This window comes from Mya arenaria, chromosome 7 (genome assembly GCF_026914265.1).
Source record: "Mya arenaria isolate MELC-2E11 chromosome 7, ASM2691426v1".
Taxonomy (NCBI): Eukaryota; Metazoa; Mollusca; class Bivalvia; order Myida; family Myidae; genus Mya; species Mya arenaria.
Window position 1 is genome coordinate 49,675,212 of NC_069128.1, and position 17,309 is coordinate 49,692,520.

General features: G+C 33.6%; 1 long non-coding RNA gene and 1 pseudogene across 15 annotated transcripts; one reads left to right on the forward strand and one right to left on the reverse strand.

Moving 5' to 3' along the window:
• The window catches only part of LOC128240309 (protocadherin-like wing polarity protein stan), a 91,409-nt pseudogene that overhangs the window by 13,833 nt on the left and 60,267 nt on the right, over nt 1-17,309 (forward strand).
• LOC128240310 (uncharacterized) lies at nt 1,379-14,563 on the reverse strand. Of its 15 annotated transcripts, none has more exons than XR_008262130.1 (14): nt 14,277-14,563; nt 13,450-13,562; nt 11,998-12,136; nt 11,632-11,697; nt 10,704-10,821; nt 10,409-10,513; nt 9,887-9,967; nt 8,305-9,258; nt 7,920-8,006; nt 6,512-6,645; nt 4,534-4,650; nt 4,124-4,207; nt 3,706-3,795; nt 1,379-2,263 (listed from the first exon to the last, which is right to left on the reverse strand). It is a non-coding gene; the product is annotated as an uncharacterized LOC128240310 (long non-coding RNA). The 15 variants fall into 15 exon arrangements; XR_008262129.1 differs by having other exon boundaries at nt 8,305-9,277; XR_008262127.1 differs by having other exon boundaries at nt 1,383-2,263; nt 8,305-8,439; nt 9,212-9,258; nt 9,887-10,513; nt 14,277-14,561.

Sequence of the window (17,309 nt, forward strand, 5' to 3'; positions counted from 1 at the left end):
GCGAGTTGTCCCGGTCGTTGCCATGACTCTAACCATGAGTGTTGGTTTGAAAACCACCTCAGACCGACTAATAAATTCCTCTGACGTTGGTGTGTATAAAACCCCGGTTGTTATCAAAGGTGTTGCAACGTAAGTTTATCAGTACATAAATATGTATATGAAAAAACTACAGAAACAAGAACAGTAGCCGAAAGTTTAAACGTAAATTCCGTTTAATGGCACAGGGTCAACGCCAAAAACATAAAACACCTAGGATGTTTATTAAGGATTGTTAGGTACCGCCTTGGAACGGTCAATTAAATGAATAATTACTGGGGGTTTAAACCTGCATGTTTCATTCGGAACTGCTCCCGATACTAAACTCTGTAGAACAATTTAAGTTGTCTTGGAAATTGCCCTGGTCGTTTTGATGTAGTAAACACTTTGCGTTGCTTTTTGAAATCCAAAGACGTTGCCATGTTTATAGCCTACGACATTGCGCTGCGTATAACCTTGGGATTGCCTTTGGAATTGTCTAAAAATGTCCTTTAACAGGAACCTGTTAGTTACTTTGGAATCTCCTTCTGAGTTTCTTTGTTAATTACCCTGAATTTTGCCTCGGGACTTGTCCGTTGGCGTTGTCATGCTCATTACCATGGACGTGGCCCTGTAAATAACCCTTGGTGTTCCAGTGCAAATTGTCTCAAATTTCATAGACATTTCGCTAACAACTCTAGTTGATCCATACATTACCAATACATGCATTGGATTATTGATAAAAGTAATCAAATTGCACTTACTTAACCTTAGTTGCAAGTAGTTCAAGGGCTTGTACCAGTCCTAAAAATGCGTCAAGATGCAAAGCTAGCTCAATAAACTTTTATTTATGTTTAATGTATTGTTTTACTTTTGAAAGCGATTTAAAGTAGTTGATAATTTCTCGCGTTATTGTAACGTGATCTGATGAAATGTTTCCGGTTACAGTCTAATCGTTTCATTTACAGAATGTGAAAGAAATGAATACTGAAAGTTTTTTTTAAATAAAATGAAGTATTGTTAAACAATTCTTGAATGAACTAATAAACAATTGGTGCAAATATAAGTTGCAGGTTTGATGTCATTATCGAGGATATGAACGCGATTAAGCTGGTCAAAGTTTGACCAGCCCAATTGCGTTTATACCACAATAATGACATCAACCCCGCAATTCATTCCTTAAATAACTCTGAATCTTGCCTTGGGAACGGCCATTTAATCAAAATAGACCTTCTAGAAACTCTATGATCCTAAAGTATATTCAGTCATGAAGAGTTCCTTTGTTTTAGTTTACTTGTCATCCACACTTATAACTTATGATTCAATGCAACAAAGATCATGATAACAGCCATTAAGACCCTCGTTTGGATAGTGCATATTAGCTCAAGAGTAAACCTAAATGACATATGTCCGAACAAAAGAAAGTGATTATCACTGTATGCAATTTCTTTTTACGCTCAACACATACAATATATGAAAAGAGGTTAATACGTTTTATGCAGATTACATATGTTAAACATGACCAATAACGATGTTCAAACAGGATGTAAGTGCTCTAAATACACATCACTTATTAAAACAAGTAACCTGTTTTCGTTCATTATACCTTTAAATCAAAACATATTTACAATAGTTCTGTTAACATAGAGGAATACTATTCTCCGTTCGATTGTGAATCAAAGAAGATAATGGAGTTCCTCTCCAATTTCGTTTAAGGTTACAAATACCAGACTATGGTGTGTAATTGGTTAGTAGGAGTATCACTATTTATAATTAAACTATTGTATGCGAGATTAGGAGTAGTTCAGATGGATAACTTCCACGACATAGAAACCTCGTGACAAATGATTAGTGTAGTATGTTTAATTCGGAGTTGCCTTGTCACATCAATTTTTAGAAACTCTAGAGATTTAAGCTACCTGCTTATCCTTCCCTTTTTATTATTAAAAGGAAGACAACTGGCATATCAAAGTCCTGTCATATTTTCATGTAATATCTTCATCATACCGCCGAAAATCAGTCAATAACAAGAACACATTTGTGATCATGGTAAAATATTTACAGAAATATTGTAATTGTCAAATCTGTAATGTTACAGATGCAGTGTTTGAAGCAGTCCTGTGACCAAAGTAGATTAGTGTGATTGAAGTAATCGCTGGACATATCAAGATAAAATCCTTCCAACAAAAGCCTTTTGTAACATCGAGATCAGTGTTTCAGTGTGGATCATTCGCACGTATTGGCATTTCTGAAAGAGAACATTTGCACTAATGACTCATTCGCAAGAAACAATAAATAGATCAGCCTCAAAGTCCAATGGTTACCTGTTTGTGAAACTACTGGACTCTAAACTTCATATGTCATAGGTATCAGAATGTCAAATGTTGAGATTTATTTAACCTTTAACCGTTAATGGACATCAATTGAAGAATGGTTCCATATGAACAAATGTGTACATCTAAACGTCAACCTATGGATGTCATATATATAACAACACATTTTTTGCTAGATTATCTTAGTTTTTACATTTATGTATAGCTTGATGCATGTTCAACTGTAAATGACGATAGCAGCTCCGAAGGTATGCTGAAGCCAAAATTAAGTACAGATCAATGCTTGTAACCGGACAATTCAGGACGACTTTATGGCAGGAAATGTCTCGGAAGACCTCCTGATCAGTAATTTAGGGTGAAATATCTGCGTGTATTGGCATACCTAAAAGAGAGCATTTGGACCAAAGATTCAATCTCATGCACAACACAACCATCATATACACTTGGTTTAATAGGAAAGAAATTAAAGTAACATAAAACCAATCTTAAAGCCTCTTAAGTATATATTCTGGACTTTTAAACTTACATTAAATATATTAGCCAATTTATGACACCTTCCATTTGGTAAAAGGTATGTTAAACAATCCACCCCTTGGTCTGTTAAGCAGGAAAATAGTAATTACTGCGTCTAGTACCTACTTGTCGTTAAACTTCGGAATATGCGGTCAAAGGGAGATAAATGTGATTATTTTTGATGGACCGAATGTCGTTCACATTCCAATGTTATGTCACCAGTATATCTCCTACCAGTCTGTCAATTAGAGCAACAATACTTTATAGGTTTTCTTTCGCATAAAGTTATAAATGGGATCGTGAACAGTTGCTTTCAATGTAAAAAATAGGCTTGTCTCCAAAATAATGCAGGTAGATGGACACAACTGACAGTGTGTTTCGAAAATAGTTATCTGCAGTCTTAAATTAAGACTAGACAACATTTTTAAGCTCAGGAAACTTGACATTTTGCGTAAACAATTAAGCGTTTTTGTAATAAAGAAAATTCCAAAAAAATGTTTACACCTAACCCACATCATTTACTAGTAAAAAGTTAAATATATATAGCTGATAACTCAATTGAGACCAGAAAAAAATAAAGAACCCGCAACAAACTCTGTAATGTGCAATTATTGTTTAGGCGAGAAGTCAGCTATTATTCCGTGGGCAAATGTAACTTTTAACGTACTGACGCGACTAACCTGAAAATGCATCCCTTTCTTTTGTGAACTGGTCACCCTTAAACGACCAGAAGATCTCCACATGTGATTTTTTGGTGGTAAGACGTGGCCTAAATGCAAACTATGTATCTTACAATCTACCTGTGCTTCTGGTTAATGCCGGACAACCAAGAACAATATTTTACCTGGAAGTGCGTCATGTAACCTCTAAATCAGGTATTTAGCGTGGGACGTCTCCTCATATTGATCTATCCAAAAGAAACCAATCGCACTAACTGTAAAGAAACAATAAACAGTAAATAAATATATTTAGCCTCAACAATCACGTAAACCCAGTTGAACAGAAAGGTTACTTAGACTTCTATTTCGGAACCCAGCATTACGCGTCAAGGTTTATTTAAATACATGTTTGAGCTTAACCACAACCAATATCTGAACCTTTTTTAACTTCAGTCTAAGGGAGATTACTACGGTGCCAGATTTATTGATTGATAAAAGCTTATCACTTTCCGATTTTGTGTCTTCGGCAATGCCGCCAATAATATGTCAAAATACATACAATTAAGAAAATTGAAAAATATGTTTAACAAAGTAAATGATTACCTTCGATCAGAAATAATTTTTCTTGAATAGCGTGCATGGGTCCGGACACATACATCTGCTCGTTTCCAGTTCTGGATCTGAAGCCTGACCAATTGAATAACAGACAATGAGTCAAATATTATAACAAAGTTATAAAGCGAATAACCAAGTAAATAGCAGTTTTATAATAATGATTACAAGAAAACAGTAAGATGATCAAAGCATTTCATTTCTTTCATCAACTGCACTCATAATATTTATGTACTAGATGTACATCAATAATGTGCTTTCAGTTTTATGTTTGACAGTTTTTTCACCAATACAGGTCATCTAATGCTATAAATGGCTTCACCAAGGATTCACTAGATACACCGGGTACATTTTGAGTCAATACAGCCTGTCACCCGTCAGCCCTAACTATTATTAAATACCTTCTTGTTCTCAAATTGCAAAGCGTACTGTTTCTATCCGCAAAGACAATTGTGACTCCGGACTGACATTATCTGGGATTGTCACACCCCGATGGTGTGTCTTCAGCACCGAACCATCTGTCAAATATAAAAGAAATATTATCATTCGACTTATTGCATACGAAGCGACTTTTTTCCTTAGAAAACCACTTATATTTGCACATTGAGTAGAAGAAGAATATAGGGTAGCATGAAATAACATTAAGTATGTCTTCTAAGTAATATCAAACATTTTTGTGTAAAGAAAATGACAAAAGCGACAATTTGATATTAGTTTCAAGCTTAAAAATCACGGTCTAAACTGGAAATCCTAATGCTTCACAAGATTTCATTTTGTTTTAAATCACAATACTCGCAAATATGATTACTGTTTCCTTCATAGTACAAATGTTATTACTATAATAGACATGTTGCAGTCCATCAGCCACTATTTTAAATTCACAGAACTATTACTTTGTTTACTTACTAATTGAAACACTCACTAATTGTGTAAGAAAGTTGATAACTCTACGCGATTAAATTACTAAATTACAGATATATATTCGACTTGAAAGGCATCTGCGAATATGATTGAAAGTCTTTAAATGGGTTACTCAGTATTGAGCTTAAAGGCAATTTCAACCATCCCCATAACCAAAAGTCAGTTTTGGCTGCAAGCAATATCTTGTTGTCTTCAAGCTGCAGATTGATTTCTATCGTTACAACATTCAAAGGCGCACAACTGCTTTTATCTGATGTCTGCCAAAAAACTAAGCCATTTTGGGACAATCAGACCAAAATGGTTAAAACTGCAGTTTTTCAGCTACAAAAGGAAGGTAGATTTCATTTTATTTAATCCGAATAATATTATTTCAGCCTAGATTATAAATGTGTTTTCATGTTTTGGATGCATTCATCAAATATCTTAAATACACAAAACAATCTCTTTGATTACTCAATTATCTGAACACTAGCTACTTGTTTGAGATTGTTTGTGACTCTTCACCATAATATCACTTAGACAGCTTATTTTTAAATCTAGTTTATCACAATTGAATTTGTTTATAACATTTTGTTAGATTTGGAAACACCAAAAGATTACTAAGAAAGAGTTATATCTGACTTGAAAGACAACCACCAATTCGATTGAAAGCATTTAAACGGGTACCATAGTCGTAAGCGTACAAGAAATACAATCTCGACCACCGCCCATAGTGGTGCTCCATTGTAGTATGTGTGTTTTTAAAAGAAGCATATATTTCTTCTTCCATAGAACGTGAGTCTATGGCTCTTACTTAGCTCTAGGTGAATGACGCTCGGGCGTTTGCCAGATATGAGGAATCTGGAATGAACTCAAATTAATTTCGTATTCTAAAATAAGATTAAGTGTAATTGAATTGTTGTGTCATATAGACAATTACATTATCAGAATCATTTAATGGAAGTAACCGTGTTTTAGTAACAGTATATTGCTTGTGAAAAATACATGTGGTTATGATATTATTAGACTTTTTTGAATATTGAACAGTATATCATGTTTGAAGTTCGGAATAGGGTGAAATTTCTCCAACAAAGCAAACAATTGGTTCGAAAGACATCTTTGCAGTTTTAAGCGTTATATCAGATGTTATTGTGATATTTATCATCAAAAATCGACATAACAATACAAATGCCATTGATGACAAGATTAAAAAAATAGCCATGGCAAACAATTTGTATTGTAATATGAGAAACCTGCTATATATCACCAAAAATGTGTCAAATCATTCACTGACTGGCCGTTACAACTTACAACATATTGATGCCGTACCCCATCACAAATTAAATACTGACAAGGTTTGGCTCGGCAACTTTCAGAAAAAACATCCAAATCAAATTTTCAACTGATGGGTGTCTTTTGTTTATGTAGCACACTTAATAATAGTGTTTTTATCAATTTTGTACAATTTTTAAGGATTACTTTTTTCCCAACTGCAGATGACAAATACGTTCCAAAGGCACCTTTATGAAGATATACTATTGTCCAAACGTCTCTTGGTTTCGGGACCTCCAGATCAGGGATTAACTTTGCGAAGTCTGCTCGTATCAGCCAATCTAAAATCAAACACTTATACAGAAAATTAAATCCCAAATAGCAGTAGCATTTACATTAAACAACACATTTAAACGAAGTTAAGAAGAAACGTCCTTCAAAAGGCAAAATCTATGCAAGACAATAAACCCCCTATTCAGCCTTCCTTATCCATTTGCTAGCGTAAATGTTCTAAAAAGGTTACATTACACACCCTAATAAATTACAGTTGCCATACTAATATTAATACATCAAGCTTGAAATAAGCTAGAAGCAGTAATGCCGGTTTCATTGATCCTTAGCTTGTCGTTTTCAGATGGTTTGTCTTCAGTATATCAACATAATTACCCTTCTGGCATTTTAAATATGTTTTACAAGCTAAGTTATTAACCATTATCCTAATGATGGACACAGCTATTAGCACTTTTCACGTTCTGTACCTATATATAGTCGAAACGACAATTGAATTGCACCTCTCAAATTATATACATCTGTTCATGAAGTTTGAACTCAATATCTCAAAGACTTTTCAAGTCATACTACGGCCAAGATTGCATCCCACTACACAACACACACACCATTCCTGTATCCCTTTCGCCTTTCGGTGGGGGATGAGTTTATATTTTCGGACGCTAGATAAAAAGGCTAAAAAAGTCAATTAAAACAGCAACCAAAACCTGTGTGTGTATCAAATATGTAAATTATGGTCAAAGGGAGGCAACTGCAATTAGGATTACCAATAGCCAATATCGAAACTGTATTTATTACGAGAATTGTGAGATATATCGATACAAACTGTTGTTAAACATCAACAGCAGAACTGGTCTTAGTTAAGGGGGTAATTCAGGTTAAGAAGCGTCAATATAGAATCTGATGGATCTGTGATATTCCAATTTCTTTTATTTTTTGCGAAGAGTCTGTGTCATTAAAAGAATGAAAAACATAGAAATAGCAAAAAAAGTTTTACCTCTAATCTGCAATCAATTCCCTAAAAAGTTTATCTGTGTAAAGGATAAACCAAGAGTTATCTTAAAGAAAACCCATATCACATAGGCTTTCATTACAAAATAATTAATACTGGAGCTAATGGATTTTGTCCGCCTACCGATCATTTGAGATTTTAAGATGAAATGACATGCTTATTATTGGGTGTATTGTGTGTTTAGAACAACAACAGTATAAGCAGTCAATTTTGTAAATTTTTGCTTATATTGCAATGCAGTGGTATAGACTGTTATTATTTTTATTTTGAAATTGAAAAGGTATTATGTGTCCTAAATGTATTAAAAAGCCATACCTTTTATTCCTGCCAATACCGGATAACATTGGAACACATCCTGTCAGGAAGAGCTGATCTCTGCGTGGTAAGTCTGCTCGTATTTGCCTGTCAGAAAAATCAAAATCATTAGACAGCATAACCAGTCCAACCTCAACAATAATTGAACCACATTATATAAGAAACCTGCTCAAAGGGTAAGATTCTATTTTGACCATTAGCCCCTAAGTAAGCATTAAATTAGCAGGTTCAATACTGAATCAAATATATTTGCAGTTTTTAATGACACATACTATTTGGTCAAAGGCTGTACAGTACAGGCTTAACTGTTAGTACTCAGCCAGACCAGCCTTAAAACATGTAATATGGTTACATTTAACTAAATTAAAGCAGATACAATACCTACTTTTCCACAAACTGTAGCTAGTTTAACAGCAGCCCAAGGAAAACAACTGTCATGTAACCAAAGCAGATACCAGGCTTGTCGCATTACGATATACTTTTTGTCGGCTTACCACTCCGTCTCTGTCACTTGAAAAAACTGCAAAAATGTTTCATGAATTCAGTTAGTTACCGTGGCCGTCAATAAAAAAGTATTCTCCCCAAAGCAGTACAAGCAGTCCAACACTGCTTTCAACATTATGAGCAAGAGGCTAAAATAAAAACGCGACACAAATGATAGTTTATATATGATTTTTCGCATTTATTTTCAAAAGCTTTTGCAATGTTAAATTAAGCAATTAAATGAGAGTAATATTGTAAAGTTTACTCAAGAGAACGAAGAAATTGATCTCACATTTTTTTCATTCGACATTCATCACCAAAGGCAATATTTAGTGTTTCTTCCACTTTATATGCAGGCAAGGGATTTACATTCTTTGTAGTAGAAAATTAATGACTTAGTATCATGTTTGTTAGATAATGGAAACATTTGCTCGGACAGTGTCCACAGAAGATCACTTGTCACTGTAATTTGAGTCGGCAAATATTATCTGTTAGCTACAAATATCATTAAAGTATATTTTCTTTGAAAACAATCTGATAAAATCAACTATTTTACAATATTTAAAATCGGGATATAACTGCTCCTTGGTTACAGACTAATTTTTGTTTGGCTAAAAAAGTTAGATTTTTTTTCCAAAACCTCTGTAGCTTGCAAGATTAAGATGAACCTTCTTAATCATCAGAACGGTATCGATAGTAACTTCAGTAGAATTGACAATTTTCACTGTAAGTGTTAACCGCAAACGACATATACATTGGAACAGGCTCATGCCGGACAACCTAGGACCACATGCTGCCAGAAAGCGCACCTTGTGACATTCTGGTCAGGAATTCAGGTTGTTCTGCTCGTATCCATCTTAAATGGACAAGTTTTACTGAAAATGTAATCAAAAGAAATACTAATTTCCCCAACATGAATGTTAACAAAGTAAAGCAGAACTATTAAAGTATTAAATATACTTAATTAAACAGGAAGCTGCGTATAATTTTGAATCTATTAAGGACAAGACACCCCATACATTGCCATTATTGGTGGGAAGAAAGTATTATCGATCTGAAAACAAACGTTCAGGCAATGCAGTGACACGGTCAATTATGTCATAGGTCTACAAATGTGTATTAGCTGGTTGTGCTACGACAATTCCGCGATAAATGCCTTTTTCTACTCAACGATTACCCAGAGCTTGAAATAATGTTCTACATGAGCAGTGATGCCGAGTTCGCTGATCTTCAGCTTATCGTATTCCAATGTTGTGTGTTCGTATAATGCTGTAATTACCTGTCTGTTAGTCAATAAAAGCAACGCCATTGGGAACATTTCAAATATGATTTACGAACTAAGTTATTAAGCAATATCTTCAATCAGAGATGATTTTCTCCAAAATAGTACATTAAGCTAAACATAAATCAAGTTTTGAGAAGTTCTGGTTCAACAGCTTTATATCGATCGGATACAACCATTTTATTACAGATAATAAGCTTACCTCTATTGGGCACATGTCTTTCTGATTATTGCAGTCAGGACAACGGATAACCTTACCCTACTAGAAAATGCCTCGTTTGATCTAAATTTTAGAGATTTAGGGTTGGACGGTAATTGTAGATAATAACTGGGTTAAAGCGTAAGAAGCCGTGCCGAAGGCGATACTTGAGGGTTATCAACGACATACTAATTGCCTTTCAATAAAAATCAAATGATTGCCTCCTTCTAGTTCCTGTCTTTAAGTCAAATTGTCCTTTGTCAGTCAATAACACATCATTTTCATTATGTCTAAAAGTAGCTTTTATGAACAATACAAACATGCAAATCCCTAGAGTTTTCCCTTAAACTAACTTAGTTATCAATACAAATATAAATATATTTCACGTATATAACCAATGCCTTTATTGTACCGTCCCTTGGTAATTCATGATTCAATTTACCAGCTAAATAGTATTCATATTTATCCCAATTTTGTAATATTATGCAAAGAAGTCTGTAAGTTTTATCCTCAAACGATATCTACCTTTGCTTCATGCTCAAGTTGGACACACCAGGATCACATGTTGCAAGGATGCTCCCAAAGTTACCTTCAGATTTCAGGGTTTCGGTGCTGTCTGCTCGTATCAATCTGAGAAATAACGATTTAACCCCAAAATTCATTTGAAAGCCACAATAATCCTGTAGTATTATGAATCTATTAAAAGAATGACAACCAACAAAAGTATCGAGCATAAAAAAAATGTCTAGGTAATATGAAATGACACTGTTAATGTGCGAAATAGGTTTCATAGAATATCCCGACAAATTGCAGTTCTTACTTGAATCAACATCTTAAACTGGAGATGATTCTCTTAACATCGGCAGTGATGCCGATTACACTGCTTCTTAGCTTGTCGGTTTCAGACGGGTTGTCTTTAGTTTATCGCCATAATTTCCCTGTTGGCATTTCAAATATGTTATTCAAACTAAGTAATTTATCATTATCCTATTAATGGACACAGCTATCATTTCTTTTGACATTATGTACCTAAACTTCGAAAGTCGAAACAAAATTGTATTGCTCCTCTCAAATGACATTTATCTGTAAATGAAGTTTAAACTAAAAAAAAAAACCTGTAAATTTAAACTGCAACCAATATCTTTGAGTCTCAAATATGTCAAAATTGGCCAAAGGGAGGCAACTCCAAGATAGAATATAAATATCCAATTTTGATGCTGTATTTTTACGAGAATTTTGAGATATGTCGATACCAAATTATCAAGATTGGTCTTATATAAGGGGAAATTCAGGTTAAGAAGCGTCAGTATAGAAACAGCTGGATTCATCATATACCATTTTTTTAACATTTGCGAAGTAACTGTGTCCTTAAAAGAATGACAGAAACAAATAAAAAAATTGCGAAACAATGTTTACTACTAAACTGCAAGCAATTCCCTACAAACATAACCGGTGTAACGCATAATCAATATTAATACTGGAGCAAATGACTAATTGTCTGCATACCGATCATTTGAGATTTCAAGATGAAATTATATGCTAACTATTAGGTGTCTTGTGTGTTAAGAACACAAAGGTATTAGCATTTCCATCAATTTTGTTAAATTATGCATATGTTGTGATATACTGGGGTAGACTGTTATTAATGTTTTATATTCTAACAACAATATAAATTGAAATGTTACGATTTGTCCCAAATGCATTAAATAGCCATATATCTAGGTTTTTTTTGTTCAATACCGGTTTACCTTCAAACACATCCTGTCAGGACCTCCTGTGTATGACCTCTGCCTCGTACATCTGCTCGTCTTCGCCTGTCAGAAAAATAACAAGACAGAATGGCCAACCCAGCCTCAACAATAATGTAACCAAATTAAATAAGAAATTTGCAAAAAGGGTAGGAATGCTTATAGACCAAGAGCGCCATATAATGGAAATAATCAGGTTTAATATCAAACTAAATATTTAAAGTTTTGGATGAGACAGAATATTTAATCATAGTGTGTCCAGGAGTAACTATTAGTACTCAGCCACACGCTGCCTTAAAAGATCAAACATTGTTTTATTTCACTAATTTAAACATTAAAAAAGGTAAGTTAAAACGGAACCAATACCTGCTTAACTCAAATTGTAGCTCATCAGTTTAACAGTAGCATAACTGTCATGCAACTCCACTGTAAGTTTCAACTGCAAACGACATATACATTGGAACAGCCTCTTGTGACAGTAAGATCAGGAATTGAGTGTATCCATCTGAATCGACAAGTTTTAATTAAAATGTAATCAAACGATCCACTAATCTTCCCAACAAATATATTAACTAAGGCGAACAGGAACGTTTAAGTATAAAATATACTGAATTGAACAGGCAATTTGTGGATTATTATGAATATATTAAGGACAAGACACTTCATAAATAGCCATTATTGTTGGGAAAAAAGCAGTTTCGGTCTAACAAGAAAAGTTCAGGCAATTAAATGACACTGTTATTATGTCCAAATGTAGAATGTGTAACTGGTTGTGCTTAGCCAGTTGGCAGCTTAAATGTGCAAACATGTATACACAACAATCCCGCAATGAATGTCTTTTCCAACTGTAACCATTACCTCGAGCTCAAGTTAATATTCTACATCAGTAGTGATGCAAAATTAACTGATCCTCAGCTTATCGTATTTCAATGTTGTGTATGTATAACGCTGTGATTATCAGTCTGTCAGTAAAAAAAGGCAATACCATAGAGAACATATTTAATATGTTTTATGAACTTAGTTTTTAATCAATGTCTTCGATAAGAGATGATTTTCTCCAAAATAGTGCATACAGTTGGACAGATATCAGCTTTTGTGAAGTTCCGGTTCAACAGCTTCAAAGCTTACCATTTTTGGCAACTTAAAACAACATCCTACCAGAAAATGCCTCGTGTGATCTAAAGTTCAGAGATTCAGTAATGGACGGTTGAACATATCAACCTATCTGGAAGAAAACATTTGCCTGCCACAATAACAATAACAAAGAATCGTGTAAATGTAAATTAAATATGAAAATGACATGTTGTTTGAAATCTAATTATAAAAAATAAAATGAAGATCAAATTCTAAGACACCAGCTTCAGAGATCCTTCGATTGTCACAGCCCGATGTTGTGTCATAAGCATACCTACCCATCTGTCAATCATTAAAAGGAATGTAAGTATTCGGCTTTCACATATTACCTTTTCTATCCGTTTCTGCAACTTGAGTAAACTAAGCTTATTTGTTGGAACTCTATAGTACAGCAGTGATGAATGCACGCTTTAAAACACTGAACTTAGTACTGCATGGAAATAGCCTAGATATCAACTACTTATTAATGTAGACACACTTCAGTTTGTTATCAAAGATTTTAAATGCAAAAGTCTGAACTCAATCAAACTTAGAAGACACCCAGCTTTTTGGTTGAAATAATGTAAATACGTTACTTACTCGCTAGCTGAATAGTTAAATGGCAATACAATACCCCCCTCCCCGGAACAAAAGACATTTGTAACTGTCCCCGTTACAAATGGCATTTGTAACTGCGATCAATACCTGCTTGTCCTTGACCTGTAGAACTTTTTCGTTGCAGCAGGAAAGGGAGACAACCACGATACCGAAGGTAGTAACATTCTAATGTTGTGTCTCTAGCATCTTGCCTCAACGGTCTGTCAACAAAAGCAATAAAATAAAAACAAATTGTTTCACCAACAATCATTTACCAATATCCTCGGTGCATGCAGGAAGACATGGCTATTTGTGTATTTCAACTTTTGGGTTTGTAATGTCAAATGAGGTCCAGACAAGAATTAGATAACAAATATAAAGCTAACACTTTATCAAAATAGTCAATGTGGTACTTATGTGTATCTAATTAAACTGAAATTGTGTATAAATTTAATACATAGCTTTTTAAAATATATATGTGCATTGTAATGCTACGTTTCATATGAATAAGAATAGCCTTCAAACATTTAGCCCGTGTAATAAATTACATTTTATAATTGATATCATGTAAACAAACATTGATTTTGGTTACTCTATGACAACAACTTAGGATCACATACAACCAGAAAATTCCTCATGGTTCATGTTGATATAGAGAAAACTGATAAATTTGTGGACGTTAGCCCAAAGAGCCCAAATATATGCCAAAGAGTATCTGTGAATCTCAAGTCTATCAATAAAAGGGAGAAAACTCCAATTTGAGTTATAAATAGCAACTGCTGTTTACATTTAAATTTTGTGACTTAAGCATACAAAGTACATGTTTACAAATATTGTTTGATTTAAAGCCAAACGTTTTATAGTAAAGATAATTCTAAAAGAAATCGAAGAAAAGTTCATGTGGAAAGGATTAACAATGAATTGTCATAACTTACGTTTTCAATCACGTTCAAGGCGTTCAATCCCGATCATTTGTAGAAGGTCGGTCGACGTTTAAGTCAGTTGTCGAAAAACTTTCAATTAACCAGCAAATAAATTCATCTTCCAATTAGCAAATAATACCTGTATATAAATTCCTCACAATTTCTGAAAATGTTGGTTTCATAATTATGTACTTGATGTTAACTCCAATGCGCGTATTTTGTGGTTAAGTTGATCCAATTTAAAATAAAATGCTCGTTTAATACCTCTTTCCCAAACATGTAACTTGTTTATAAATACTGCGACACGTTTTTTTTAAACGGGGTTTCTCTTACACGGATGGTTGGTAATGTTTACATGCTGTAACGATAAGAGCGTATCAGGTATCATGCCAATCATCATAATGCAAAATGAGTTTAAATAGAAAGGTATTTGAGTTAAATAAGTTTGTGTGTACAAATTTGAAAAGCCTTGCTAAATTTTACTTCAAATATAATCTTTACATTATGTTATGTCTGGCTTCTTTTTTATTGAATTCAGCATCATTTACCAAAACCTATATTCAGAATAATTTCGGAAAGCTTTTTTATGATACTGTACTTTAACTGCGTTATTTTTCAAGCACTAAGTATTGATTAGTATTCAATTTCTCTCTCTGTAAATAAACATATTTGGATGTTGTGCCTCGCACCCGCAACCCGACATTGCGTATGTCTGTCACATAACGTTACTCCAACAAAAGGAACGTGCAGCGCCGTTTTGTTTTCACTTTTTATTCCAGTAGCAAATAACAGAGTATTATGAATAGTTTAACTTAAATATAGAAGTCTAATCATTAGCTCGTTCAATGAAATTGAGTCACTTAGAATGTTCACACAGTCTAAGATGCACACATCGTAAAGCACAAAATTTTACACAGAGAGAAGGAGAGTATAATGTCCTTGACAAAGTTAATAACTAAATCTTCATTATTTAAATGAAAACATGTATGTGTTTATATACTCCTAAAATGTGATAAACAGTTTGATGAAAGGTGATGGATGTGCTTATCAGAACAATATAAAATGATTTTTTTTTGTCTTCAAACAAATTGCATACTGACACAATATGTCAATTACTGAAAGATCATTTAGTGATCATTTAGATCCTGTCTCAACCTAAAATGTGAGATGCGATAATTGATACTGATGTGTCCTTAAAGGAATTGATACTGATGTGTCCTTAAAGGAATATCTTAGTTTCTGAGAAAATGCCATTTATATTTGATTATGATCTCCTAAAGTTATTTCAATTATATTTTTATTTGTTAAAAATAAAACATTAAGTAAGCTGAAAATGCATGGCATAATACATACATCCGGGATTCTGTCACCAAAAGGAAATATTCCAGTTTAGCGGTCCTATGAAGAGTAAAATAAGTAAGAGCGCTGCAGCCCCAACATACCCGCTCAAATCTTTGTAGATGAAACATTTAATATCTTAACATAGAGCGCTCAAAAATGAATTTGCAAGTGATATGCAAACCTTAATTGTTTAAGAAGAATTGCATTATTACTCAACAGCTTAATGTCGTAATAACTGCGTTATAATACAGTTCATTCAAATTAAGTCTGTTAAATCAACATAAACCAATATGCACTGACTTGATATTTATGTGTTATGTTTAAGTATTTTGTATACCAAAAATACATTACTTACTTTAAAAATGATAAAAATACTGCATAATACTGCAGTGTTATTTCGTATCTTATACTTAAAATAAAATTTATGGTTTGGCCATGACGAAAACTACCGAATGCATTTATATCACGCTCTGTTGAAATTTTGGTGTCCGGCATTCAGGCGCTCAATATGATTTGTAAACTTAAAATATGTTTTACAATATGGCACTATATTCTCACACGCTTATTTACTAGCACGATGTGTATATATGAATTGCTCTCATAGAAATAACTTGCGACGTATCAAAATATATAGGATAAAATCATGACAGACAGAACACACGTGTGTTATAAAGTGCGCCTTCGGGGGTTGAACCAAACTTAAATTTAAAGGGTTTAGAGTTTGTTAACACGCTCTTGTCAATACTTGCAACATTAATCAAATTACTGTAAGTACTGCATGATAGTGCTGGTAAGATGTTGCATGAAAAGGCATGTTAGAGTATGTCCATGATATGGAAAGAATCAGAACTAATGAATATCGTTGAATGATAATATGCTGATGAATAACTTCTGATCATTTTGCGAAATGTCAAACAGTTCCACATCCTAATTCGTTCCAATTAGTTACGCAATATTCAATCAAACATACAAAAATATATATAAAATAGTTCAAATCGTTGTGCTCGTATATTCAGTAAGTCATTTGTAAGATCAGGAAATTGGCATTTATGTTTTCTTTCAATACTTTCAGCCAAACATAAATTATTTATTTATTAACCTCATAAAGTATAAAACAACGACTGTATAGGAGTGATCTATACCTGGCCAATACATTTATTCAATGATCGTACACGCAATGGTTTCATGAGGAAAAAATGACCACTGAATGTGGCATATTATGTCCATGCACTTATACATAGTAAAAAGAAAAGAAAAACAAAAACACATTTCACATGTAACTTTGTAAATGTCCATGAAACCTCATCTCTCAGACTTAACAAGTATGTCATGCACACCCAACTTTCATCCGAAACGAAACAAAATCGTTTATCTGAAAAGATACAAAAGTTATTAACATATTCTTGATAAACATGGTATTTCTAATGAAACACATAAACATAAAGAACAGGTGTTACAACGGATGTGGATCAGTGTATACATATCTATATGAATAACTACAGAAACAAATATAGAAATCGAAAGTTTAAACATGAACCCCGTTTAATGGCACAGGGTTACCGCCAAAGACATAGAGCACATAGAATGTTTATCAAGGATTGTCAGGTTGGGACGGTCAGTAAAATGTAAATATTCTAGGTGTTTAAACCTGCATGTATCATTCGGAACTGCCTCCCGATACTGCACTCTGTAGAACGTTTAAAG